Here is a 13498-nt window from a genome sequence, read left to right on the forward strand (position 1 = left end):
AAGCAACACTGAACTGCAGAAATAAATGTTGGGAAGAAAACTCAGATACTCCTTTCTTTTAAGTATTATAAATTAGTTATTAGAACACTGAGTGGACTGTGACACATCACAATGAAAAACAGTTTGACAAACTGGAAAAGTTTAGAAATGAAAAATAAAACAAATTCACTCTCTGGGAGAACTAATGAGAATATTAAAGAATAAATAATCTGGATACTGTAAACTGGTTACAGGAAATTGCTAATGAGGATAGAAATTTGCAATATTCGAATGCTACAAAAACTGAAAGAGATGATCTATAAATAGGAAAATTAGATTATACTTACTCAAAGAAAAATCAAGGAATGAAGCTGACCAACACACTGTAGGAGCATATGTCTCTTTTTGAACTCCTCAGCTGTAGAAATAATTGCATACACAGCTCCTCTGGTTAATGGTGAATTTCACCCAATCGTTATCATTCAGTATCAAATATTATTTCATCATTTTTCCAGGGATTCTTCAGAAATGAATTCTCCCATTTAAAAATTAACAAGTAGACAAAAGTACTGGTGTATGTACCATTTGGGGATGGATGGTTTAGACATTCTGCTGATGGCAACCATAAGAAAAGATAAAGCAATTTTGAAAGACACTTCTTTAGGATCTTTCTTCTTACTCAGTTGTTCTGACCTCTGGCTAGAAGTCTCTGTACCAAGAAACTTTAGAAAGCTGAGGCTATACTGTAACCAATGTTTGCAATGTGTTTGTTTTGCCACTTCTGATTTTGAGCATTGGGTCTCTGACTGGTTTCTCCACATGTGCATACCACACACACTGTTAACAGCCTAAATTATTTGGTGGAACAACAGCAACCCCCAAATATAAAATGGGGTTAGCATATCTCCTTTAAATGGCCCCTCTAGAGGTCTCCTCCTGTACTTCCTCTACACTGATATATCTGGTTATGTGATGACTGTGAAATATTAGGCTATGCTTACATTTTATAGTGGGGTTTTGTTGCTAACTGGTTTGGTACCAATCCGCACTTTTCAGTTGATTATGTCTTTGTTTCATCTGATTACTTTCTGCATGGTAGATTTAGAAAGAAAGGGAGAAAATCACTGCCCTCTCCCATTCTTTTTAACTCCCATTTCTTTAAAGAGTCTGTGGTTAGGTATAGTCTGTATGTATTCTGTAACAGTGGCTTTCCTGAAAGGAGAGTTGGGATGTCCCTAAGTGGCTCTCATTTATGTGATGATTAGCTACCCATAGTAGCTCAGAATGCAGACAAGAGGCCACCCATTCAGTGACACAGCAGAACCAGAAGACAGAAACAAAAGGTGGGGTGCTTATTCAGGATCTGAAGGAGAAATGCTACACAACTTAAGAAACCTATTGCACCAGAACAGTTTAATCCTTTAATCTTCTTCCAGCAGATGAAGGCAAGTGATTATTCCCTTCTTTTTGGTGCTTGAAGACTGCATGTGGAGGACTGTGTCCATTCTGGGCTTCACAGTACAAAAAAAGACACTAACAACCTGGAGTGAGTATAGCAGAAGGCCATCAAAGTGTAAGAAGGGGACTGCAACCCATGACATACAAGAAAAGGCTGAGAGGACTATGTTTGTTCAGCCTTGAAAAGTAAATGCTACCATGGGGATCTTACTGCTACCTACAACTTCCAATAGTAGAGTGTAAAAAAAAACCAAACCAAAACAGAACAAACAGAGGCAGAATTTTCTGAGGTAAACAGTGGAAGACACACAATGTTGATAAAACACAGTGGGCAAAAATAAGGGAAAGGTCTTTCATCGTGTGAATGATCGAACTCAGGAAAAGGCTTCCCAGTGATATCTTTGGAGATATTCAGAATCTGACACCATGATTCTGAGGAGCCTGCTGTAACTGGACCTGCTTTATGTAGGATCTTGAACTGTGCGACCTCTGGAGGTCCTTTTCAACTGGAATCCTTCTGTGCCTCTATGAAAAGTTGAGTCTTTATTTAGGTACAGAGAAAATTTGAGGGGACAAAAATGGATTCATATGGTCAGATGAGATTAAAAGAATATGAATTTCTGATCATAAAAGTTTTTTCCATTACAGTACAAGCAGCTGTGTACACAGGATTAATTGTTCCAGGATGACTGAACTATGATTAAATGCAGATGTTTAGGGAGATGCCTATCTCCATTTACAATACTAAATTTAAAACAGGTTAATCCCTGCTGGTCTTCTAACACAGTCTCATATTGATTGGCACATTGTGGCTAAATCTTTCATCAGCTGAGCTCTTTCATCGTAAGGACCTTGTGGAATAATAGCCCTCATAGAGGAAAACATTACTAATTGACCTAACTTTCCAAAAATACATGGGGAGAGAGGACTGTGAGAAAGAAGTAAATACAGATCTAGTTTCTATATGACTAAAAGTATCTACCTAAATACAAAATATAGGTGTACATTGAATTTTGGCTTGAGTTCTAGTGAGTATGTATTCTTAGCACATAATGATTAAGTCTCTGATTCCTTTTGGGCTTAGCTTGCCTTCTGGAACAATTTTTCACCTGTACAATTAAGATATCACAGATTTGCTTCTTTCTTTCCTAAACACGTTTCCATGTCTGATAGATACACTTTTTTTTATTTCTCATCACATTGGATTCTATTGTCTACAAGAAAGTTTCATGTAAGGCAATTATTTCTTATGGTCTGTCAAGTACACTTTTAAAATATGTGATTGGCAGTTTTTCAATATCATGTCAGTCTATTCTCACACAATATATGTGGACTTATGAAGATATTAAAGTGACAATTTGATAAATACATGAAAATTTTTTTCAATAAAAAATAAAATGCATCTTTATAGTTAAATTTAGCACTGAATTTTGAAACTCCAATCCAGTTTTAGAAAAAAAGCTTTTATGTCTCATTTTTATGGTATTCATAAAAGACAACAAAAGAGAGACAAAACTATGATCTTTATCCTTCATTGGAGACAAACAGCAATCTGCAGACTGATCTTGCAGGAATACTACATTTGGCAAAATAGTACACTGACTATTCAAGGATAAGCTTAGAGATGGGCTTTGTCTAGTCTATGGTTCAATGGAATATTTGCTGAACACCACAAACTTAATTTGTTAGTTCTATTCAACAAAACAGATACTAAAATCAAAGTAAATCTTTGAAACAGATCTGTAAATAACAAGCCTTTGAACTGGAGGATTCACAGTAATTGCTGTGCTGCTTTTGCCTTTCTGACCTAACTCCTGATGTATAGGAATTGGCAGTCATTGTATAATACTTTCCTTTCATAGCTGTTTCCAATGGTTATTTACTTCATTATTCACAACCTATCTTTAAGCTGTTCCTCTAATGTCTGTCTTAAAACATAAACAATACAGTGATTAAAAACAAAATATTAACACTCTAATAATCCAAATTCCACTGAGCCTATCATTTCCTCGTGTCCACTCTGGCCTATGATGGACTTGCTGGCGCACTGCTGGTCAGTTGATTTATTAAGGTCATGCAAGTATTTTGTAGGAAATGCCATTTTCTTCATATTCCAAAGGTAAATGGACAAAGGAATCTGGTGGAATACAAGATACATTGGGAAAAAAAGTCTTTAAAACACATACTGTATATACATCCTTCACATTTTATTCGATCCATTCAAGAAAAAAATAGAATATGTGTTAGTGAAGAATAATTTGAGAAAAATATTTTTAACTAGTTTGCCAAATCCACATTCAAATGATACCATCAAAGCCTTTATACATTTAACTAAACCTGAATGAATTATTAGAATGACAATAAATTTCCTAGCTTAATAAACAACCACCTCACTAATGAAGTGTGAAGACAATTGCAAGGAGGCACTTAATTAGATCATTTATAACTCATTAAGTAGCAAACTGATATACACCCTGTTGGTTACTGTTAGTGATGAAAAGAGATAAAACAGCAGACCTGTTGTTTCAGATATTAAATTAAGTTTACATGTTCCAAGCAGCTAGTGTACATGTGTCCATTTATTTCAGCAGCATCACTTTTTCTGCTGAAATCTAGTTTACAGGTCCTTGGAATGTGAGAGCTCAACATCTAGAGAATGTGCTGTTATGTTGTCTCAATGTGCAAGGTAATTGCACTTCAAATTCAAAATATACACAGAAAACTTTACTATATGGATGTATGATCAAAAGGTATCTGCTTGTCTGCAATAGGACCTTTTGTCATTTGGAAAGGTGGTTTTAGTCAGGCAACATTCAGTCAAGGTGATGCTGCCTTTTCTGAATTTGTGAGTAGCAACAAACATGTTAAGAAAAGGTAACTTCTATCTGCTATACTTTACAGAGCTTCTCAATAGGTAGGTCTCCCAAGTAACATGTGAACGATGTCAAAAATGATCGTATGATACAGTCAGGCTTTCTTTCTTTAACATTCTGGAAGTTGTAACTCCCTTTCAGGTAAAAATGACAGTAACTTAACTACACTTTATTGTAAAGACTTACGAGTATATTTTTGAGTTTATAAACTTTTGATGCTTGGATACTATCCATTAAGATTAATTTAGGTGACTGGCTTAGGTACTACTTCACCAAAATATTATGCTTTTGGCTCAGATGTGTGTGCCATTATAATTTATATGTTTACCCTATGATATCAGTGAAGAAGTTTTAAATGTCTCTGAAAGCCTGTATAAACAGCCACTTTTAAAACAGATGTCAAAGGACTTTTACAAATTACATGGTTGATCCAGTGGTAAGTTAAATACCTATCTCTTTTAATGAGTCTGTGGAGAACTAAATGAAATACAGCATGTGGAAAGTCCTTGGTTCTATGCTTCATTCAATTTAAGTGAGAAGCAAGATGCACTGCATCCCAGGAGGGGTATTATGACTATGAGAACATCCAATCCTTGTTTAAAAAAGACAGTCTTTTTATATGCAAATAGACATACAAAAATCATTGATGGGTAATAAAGAAGACAACACAGAATGTGACACTTACTTAACTAAGTTCAAAAACATGGATCTCTGATTCCTGCTCTCAGTTGGTTTTATTTCTCTCTCCAGATAGGTGGATACTACACTTGACTAAAGTATTCTTTATTTTACTGGTTGTCAGATTCCCAAGAAATGCATATGTTTAGCCTCCTTTGAGACTAATAACTTCCCACTTTCTGGCTGAATGTTAGAGCTAGGCATCTCAACACAAATGCTGAAAGTAGTTGTGCTACATGGAACCTTGCAAAGTCTTTGAGGGGATGTTAATTCTCTTTCCCTGTATACATCAATACTAATCTCCCAGGATAGATGCTCCTGGGAATTCCTGTGCAATTAGATGCCCAGGGAACTTCAGGCTAAAAAAGAATCAATTTAATGTTTTTGAGTACCAGTAAGGTTAAACAATCATGGGAAACATGCAGACAAGATTGCGTCTTGGTCTTAATTTAATTTTAGACACCTAATTCACAACATGTACCATGTGTTAGTGAAATAAATGCCACCCCTTCTCATCAGAGAAATAATTTGGAGCAGAAAATCCTGAGTTTGGGCTCTCCCATAAGCTGGCTGTTTCACACTGCTTAGTTCACTGAGGTCATGTGTAGCTATTTTTTCCTGGAAGAAATGCATCTACCTTTACACCCACAGTAAATGCATAAAGTATAAATATTTTGAGTTTAAATTATATTTTTGTACAGTATAATGACTTTCCATTTCGACTTGCTTCAAAATAATTTATTCAGAATGTCATCACATAGTAAACAGTATGCATAACATCACACAAAAAATCATATGGCTAAGCAGTGGTTCTCAGAAAGATTCTCTATGGTACTGACTCTCAAGTTATTGCTCTGAAAAACTCTTGCTGCTTTGTTGTGTGTATTCTGGCTGCTGGACAAGACAATATCACTTAAGTTCTGAAGTATGTTTTTTGTTGAAGGTATTTATGTTGTAGCTAGGTTATGCTTTTTAGTTTCTTAAAAAATAATTGTTTTATGAATTGTCAGGTTTGAAACAAATAAGCAGGGAAAAAAATAGATTCCTAACAAGACTGGGGGTTTTGTCTGCTTAAGTGTAATGCTTTTGGCTAGGGTAGAGTTATTTTTCTTCGTAGTAACTTGCAGGGTGCTGTTTTGGATTTGTGCTGAAAATAGTGTTGCTAACATTGGGATATTTTAGCGGTTGCTGAGCAGTGGTTACACAGTGTCAAGGCCTTTTCTGCTTCTCACATCACCCCACCAGTGGGATGGCTGGGTGTGCACAAGAAGCTGGAGAGGACACAAGTGGGACAAGCTGACCCCAAGTGACCAAAGGGATATTGCATACCATATGATGTCACACTCAGCATATAAAGCTGGGGAAAGAAGGAGGAGGAAGGGGACATTCAGAGTGATGTCTTTGTTTTCCCAAGTAACCATTAGGTGTGATGCAGCCCTGCTTTCCTGGGGATGGCTGAACACCTGCTTCCAAATGGGAAGTAGTGAAGGAATCCCTTGTTTTGCTTTCTTGTGTGCATGGCTTTTGCTTTATTTATTATACGGTCTTTATCTCAGCCCATGAGTTTTCTCACTTTTACCCTTCTGATTGTCTCTCTCATCCCACTGCGGGGGGAGTGACCAAGCAGCTGTGTGGGGCTTACCTGCCTAACAAAGTTAAAACACAGCAGAATGCTTGTTTTTGGTTTTTGGGGGGGGGGGTTTTTTGTTTGCTTGTTTTTGGGTTTTTGGTTTGGTTTGTTTTGGTTTGTTTTGTTGTTTGTTTGTTTTTTTTTACTGGAATCTGTTTCATTATTCTGCTTTCAAAATCTGCTAAAAATTAACAAGCGAATTGAGGCCACATTGTGTAGATGACACAAATCTGACTTTGAATAATCAAACTAGAGAAGAATGTAAAACACTTCTAAAGAACTGAAGAAAACCTGCTTGCTGACCAGCATGATAACAAATAACATTTGTTATTGATTAATACAAAGTAGCACCCACTGAAAGAGTAATTAAGCTCTGTGTCTCACTTTTAGATTGGAGTAACTTAAAAAAAAAAATGGGTATTTTCATGAACACTTTTCAAAGTATAACAGTGTATTGAAAAACTTTTCTTCTTTAATGGTTGTGATAAAAAAAAAAACAAACAAAAATAAGAACATGGAATTATATTGGGTTAAAATATGTTTTCTTCTCTGCAGTGTAAATTTTGTTCTCTACAGTGAAAAACAGCAAAATACTTTGGGAAAATAAGCACCATCATTCTTTAAAGCATATAGAAAATAAATTTAAAACCATTCTCTATGTAAGAATTAATATAATATGAAGTGACCTAGTATATTTCATTATGAGGTGACCTGGATAAATGGAATAAACCCATAAAATTACTATTTCCATGAAAAATAATTCTTTAGTGTCAAGGTTACTTTATTGTATTCTGAAAAGAGGACTAGACAACATATGCTAGTAAACTCTATACTTATAATGTGTTACTTCTTTTTTTCTTTATTTTTTTTCCCTCCCCCGTAAAGGACAGGTATAACCTCATTTGCTGTAAAAATTCAAGATGCTGAAAACATTAAAAGACAAAGATTAAGAAAGGTGAAATAGGCAGTGAAGGGCAGTTTGGTTAAGTGAACTAGAGAGTGGAAGTGTAAAGAAAGGAAGGAAAAGTCACAGAATCATAGACTCATTTAGGTGGGAGAAGACCTTTCAGACCATTGAGTCCAAACATTAACTTAGCCCTGCCCAGTCCACCACAAAACCATGTCACTAAGTGCCACATCTACGAGGCTCTTAAATACCTCCAAGGAAGGTGGCTTAACCACTTCCCTGGGCAGCCTTTTCCAATGTTTAACAATGATTTCAGTGAATAAATTTTTTTCCTAATATCCAACCTAAACCTCCCCGGTGCACCTTGAGTCTATTTACTCTTGTCCTATCACTTGTTACCTGGGCAAAAAGATGGACACCCACCCTTGCTACAACCTCCTTTCAGGTAATTGTAGAGAGTGATAAGGTCTCCCCTGAGCCTGCTTTTATCTAGGCTAAATAACTCCAGTTCCTTCAGCCATTCTCCATAAGACTTGTGCTCTTCACCAGCTCTGTTGCTTTTCTCTGGACATGCTTCAGCACCTCAGTGACTTTCTTGTAGTGATGGGTCCAAAATTGAACACAGTATTTGAGGCGCTTGCTTGCACCTGGACATATGAGCCACTGAGACCACAGCCACGCTCCAGTTGCTGGTACAGGCTGTCTCACACATGCACATACAGCTGGCCAGGACTTCCCAAGTGCAAGCAGTCAACCCCTTAGTGCTCTCATTCACTTCAACCTGCTCCCAGGCCACTTCACCCATTCACTGGCTGCTCCAGCTTGATCCTCAGTAACAATCACATATGCGCTTCCATACTCATACTTGCTCCAGTCATTTGTACCATGGAAATACAGCCCTTCAGCTCATGGTTTGTCTCCAGGTGCTGGCACTCACATGCTCATACACACACATGCACACACAACCCTCACCCAGGAAAGTGTTAGAAAGGATGTAGCTTCTGCAGTATCAGGTCTAGGTCTAAGTTCCCCAGTACAAGTGGTATGTAGATATGTTAGAACAAGTTCAACGAAGGACCATGAGGATGATTAAGGAATTGAAGCATATGTCATATGAGGAAAAGCTGAGAGAGCTGGCACTGTTCAGCCTGGAGAAGAGAATGCTCAGGAGAATCTTATTAATGTGTCTAAATATCTGGTGGGTTTAAGGTCAGGGCAGCATGGCCCTGTCTAGATGGCCCTTCTCTGAGTGGGGAAGTTGGACTAGATGATCACCAGAAGTCCCTTCCCATCTCAGTGATTCTGTATTGATGTGATTCTATGAATTATTCATTTCAGAATGGATAATACATTTCATCTCACCATTTTCAGAATATCTAGTTGTTTGTGGTTTTTTTTTTTCCTTTCCCCCCAAGAAAAAAATCAGTCTTTGACAAGGAATTTAGCTTTTAAGACTTCTAAGCTCTTAAAATATTAAAGCTTATTAAAAAAATATTAAAATATTCTAAGTCTTAAAATAAGACTCATATTACATGAGATATGCATGTGTATTTATAAGATATATGTATATTTTTTTTATGTATACACAAACGTGCCCTTACTCATATCACAACAAATAAAATCTTTAGATGTTATATGAAGACAGGAACAGAGATGTTGAAGTGTTTAAGCAACCATTGTTATTGCAAATGAGTAGTCAATGGTTCCTGTTCAAAATAATTCTCTTTCTGCATGTATAAACAGTTAGAAAGCTGTCTTCAGTTACTTGGTTATAAAGATAAGATTCAATCTGAAACGAAGACAGCTAAATTTAGATGTCTAGATCTGCTTGGAGCCAATCATCTCAGCGTCTCTCACAATTATTAGAGGCTAGGTTGTGTGATTCAGTGTCCCATATATGAGTGTTTGGTGATGTTTTCATTGCCTTAGTGTGTCTCTCCTGGTCTCCAGTGGTCAGGTCATGAAGACACATATTTCCCACAACTTCTGTTTTTAAACTATTAAATATATACTGAACTATAATTGAATAATTATTAAACTATAATTATTTTAAAAAATAAATAAAAATGAAAGAGTAACAATCTATGTTAAAATAAATAGTATTATGGCAGCCTTTCTTCTGGGGAGGAAAGGAGGGAAGGTCTGACAGAAATAAGGATAGTAAAGAGTTTTAATACATTAGGAATCAAATAAATCCTGTGAATTACATAGGAACGATATCAAATGGCAAATCCAAATTCCTTATTTACGAAGAAGAGAAAAAAAACCCCTATTTTCTAATTTGAGAGAAGGAAGACATGTTATAGAAGAAGATGGTTAATAATTTTCCCCTGTATCAGTAGTTAAAAGTATTAATAATTAGTAGTCCACATCATTTTTTTCCCACAATTTCTTAAACACTTGGATTGTGACAGCTGTAGTTTGCAAATCTTTAAAACGAATAAATAATGACATACTTCTGAAATTCCCTTAAAAAAAAAAAAGAAAGGTATAATGTTAGTGGTATGCTAATATTCCAAAAGGAAAAGAAGACAAATTAGAGGTGTGCTTTTAATTTGTATCTGCTACTGGAAAGAGACCAAAAGAGAAAGTGATTTAGTAGTATACATAGCAGTAAATCACTGCTTAAGCCTTTGTGGAACCAGTGTAATGATGCCTCGGGGGCGATAGCACTTATATGCATCTAGGGAAAAGAAAATAGTTCAATTTTTGCTTAATACATTTACTTGGATGTTCTTATAATAACTTTTCATGACCATGATTTTTTAAGACTGCCCAGTTACATTTTCAAATGGTAATTTCGAAGGTGGGAATACAGCCCTTTCTGTTATTTATTTACATTATCAGCAAAAAGGAGTTGCAATTTTTTAATGGTACAGCACTAGCTGGTTTATTGCCCTTTTAGTGCTTATGTAATATCAGGGGTCCTCAAACTTTTTAAACAGGGGGCCGGCGCACGGATGCAGTGGCAGGCAGTCATCTGCGGCTGCTTGGTTTCCCCCCCCCAGCCCTGGTGTGGGGCATGGGGGGGAGGGGGGGGGGGGCGGATAGAGGACCCTGGGGGGCCATATCTGGCCCGCAGGCTGTAGTTTGAGGACCCCTGTGTAATATGATTAAGTTCCTCTGCTTCTGCTTCTTGTGCTATATTGTCTCATTGGCATTACTAGTATTTTAATGGTTTCCTGTGGACCTGGAAGACATCCTATGTATGTTTACACAATATTAACTTAATTACACATCTACGTTTATTTGCTGTGGTTGCTATATTTTTAATTGCTTATGACCTTGTTGTTGAGCTCAGATGATTCCAATCACACCTTCAATGCATTTTTCAAGTCTTTTGTTTGTTTTTGATGATTCAGATTGGAGGAGTAATCAGTGGTTTTAACTGTTCTCAAGAACCAAGCTATTACAGCAAATGTAGAGCAATTGAATGTTTCCTTAAACATCAGGCATTATGCTATCGCGATAATCACCCATCAAAGGTTTTTAAAATAATGACTGCTATTTCCACATAATTGTAATTGTTTTATCACTAGAAAAGAGTCTTTTATGGACAGATATCATAAGGTATCAGCTGAGATAATATACCTGTTGATAACAACCAAGAGCAATAAATTCACAGAATCAAGGAGTTGTTGAAATTGGAAGGAATTTTTTTTTTGGATTATGTAGTCCAACTCTCCTACTCAAGCAGGGTCAGGTAGATCAGGTTGTTTATGGCAGTGTTCAGTCAAGTTTTGAATATCTCCAAGGATGGAGACACACTAACCTTTCTGGGCAACCTGTGTTTGACTACCATCAGAGTAAAAAAGATTTTTCTTGAGTTAAGATGGAATGTCATGTATTTTAGTTTGTACCCATTGCCTCTTGTCCTGCCACTGGGCACCACTGAAAAAAAGCCTGGCTCACTCATGTTCCTTCCCTCTCATCAGGTGTTTTTGAATCGGTGGAGAAAAACTGTCACTTTCAGAGTGCAAATTGTCTCATTTAGCCCATCTCTAACATACATTGGTTAAATTGCATCTTAAATGCCTGAATAGAAAAAGGTGCTAGAGTGTCCAGGTCAAAGGTAGGTTTCTATAATATAGATGTCTAAAGTTAAGTGAGGCAATCCCACCCCCTGTTTGAAGCCTATCAATACTTCAACTCAATGTGTACTTTTTCAAATTACAAACTCATAATTTTATATCCTTTGACATTTTCCAGCAGCACAAGCACTTTTACTTCCAGTAATGTGGCTGCAAGGTAAATGTGAGTGCAAGCATAGACCAACCTTCACATCAGAAAAAGAGCAAATATATATCCTGTGCAGACAGAATCTACTCTTTACGTAAGTATCAGTATGGAGGAAGTTGCCTTTAGTGACACAAACTGCAGCAGATGGAAAGGAGACAATCTAGAAGTCGTTCAGTACAGCAGGGGAGAAGTTTACATAAGGTCAGACTGTGGAAAACTTGGAAAATAGGAGGTGCATTAAAACAGGAGACTCGTTAAAAAGAGGCTGAGCCTTACACCTTTGAAGACTGACTTACAGGTCAATGCACTTTTGGTACATGATAACAAAAGAAATATCTGACACATGAGCAACTTTCTTGCTGTCTCAGATGAGACAGTTTTCCAAAAGAAATTATTTTACATATCATTGAGTAACAGTACTAATATCAGTCTAAAACTTCAGGCTTGGCGATGCCAGATTTATCAGTGTTGGCTTGAGAGTCAAATCCTGATCATCTCATTGATGTGTCATAGCTACCTGGTTAGATTTTGAAGCATCCAGGCACACAAGGAAATTCAGTAAATCAGATTGAGATACCAAACCTGAGGGGTGGAAGAAAAACTTTTCAGAATAAGGCAGCAGGAACATTCTAAACAAGGCTGAGTCTGCAATTCCATGTCAAGATGCCTTGTATGTGGTTTGCTGGAAAACGTCTAAGTCAGATCTCATACCTGTCTCTGGAAACAGACATCTTAAACTTTGAAAAATTGAACAGGATACAGTCAAGTTTTTGAATAAAATATGTCAGAGAAAAAAAAAAAACAAAAACAAAAAAGTAAATTCCAAGTGCTTCTTCCCATATTACTTCTGACGCAGAATTAGAACATGAAACATGATCTATCTTCTGCTCTCAGCTAGGTAGTCTACCTCTACACTGTTAAATGCATATGTTTCAAGAACTGAATCCTAGTCAAGTCAAGTGATAAAGAATGGCTCATTAGCCAATGAGCTCAATTAGCAATTAACTCTAGACCAGCTAAAACCAGGACATTACTGAACATTAAAACCTTTGAAAAATGGTGACATTTCTATAAATCTGCAGAACTATCAGCAAGTAATTTTAATATAAAAGCAGATAACTATATGGTCTGTGAGGTATAGACATATAAAATGGGAGTTGCACAACAGCTGTAGTGATAAATATTTCTCTCAAGAGTAATTGTTCTGCTCCCATGTCCTAATTTCAGTTCCCATATCCTTTTTTTTCTCCTTTTTTTATGTTGTCATTTGTAGAGATTCATTTTGTGGAACTGATTACATAAAGATTTATTTGAATTATTTTCTCCATTTACAGCATTTTATTTAAGTTATTTGTGTCTATTCTGGAAGTAAGCTATTATCATTTGCTTTTCTGTTTCCTTTAATTGTCAATTGTAATAACCTAAAGGCCACAGATAATTGCCTACGTTTTGCATTTATTTTGTCATACAATTTGCTCCGATGCTTCTGTTCACTAGTAAAATATTTCAAAAGTAATTTGCATGATTGCATTTCACATACAGCATGCATTCCTGTCACAGATGGAGTGATGTACTCCACTCATAAGAGAGAAGCAATAATATGTTTATTGATATAAAACAGTGATTTAACAAAGTTTGATAGTAAATGTCACAGCAGTTTAACAAGATCTGACAGCAAGATACGTTTGATTATTTACTGCATAGAGGACAGGATAAATCTGCTGCTTCAGGGAG

Source organism: Falco biarmicus, chromosome 2, assembly GCF_023638135.1.
Source record: "Falco biarmicus isolate bFalBia1 chromosome 2, bFalBia1.pri, whole genome shotgun sequence".
Lineage (NCBI taxonomy): Eukaryota > Metazoa > Chordata > Aves > Falconiformes > Falconidae > Falco > Falco biarmicus.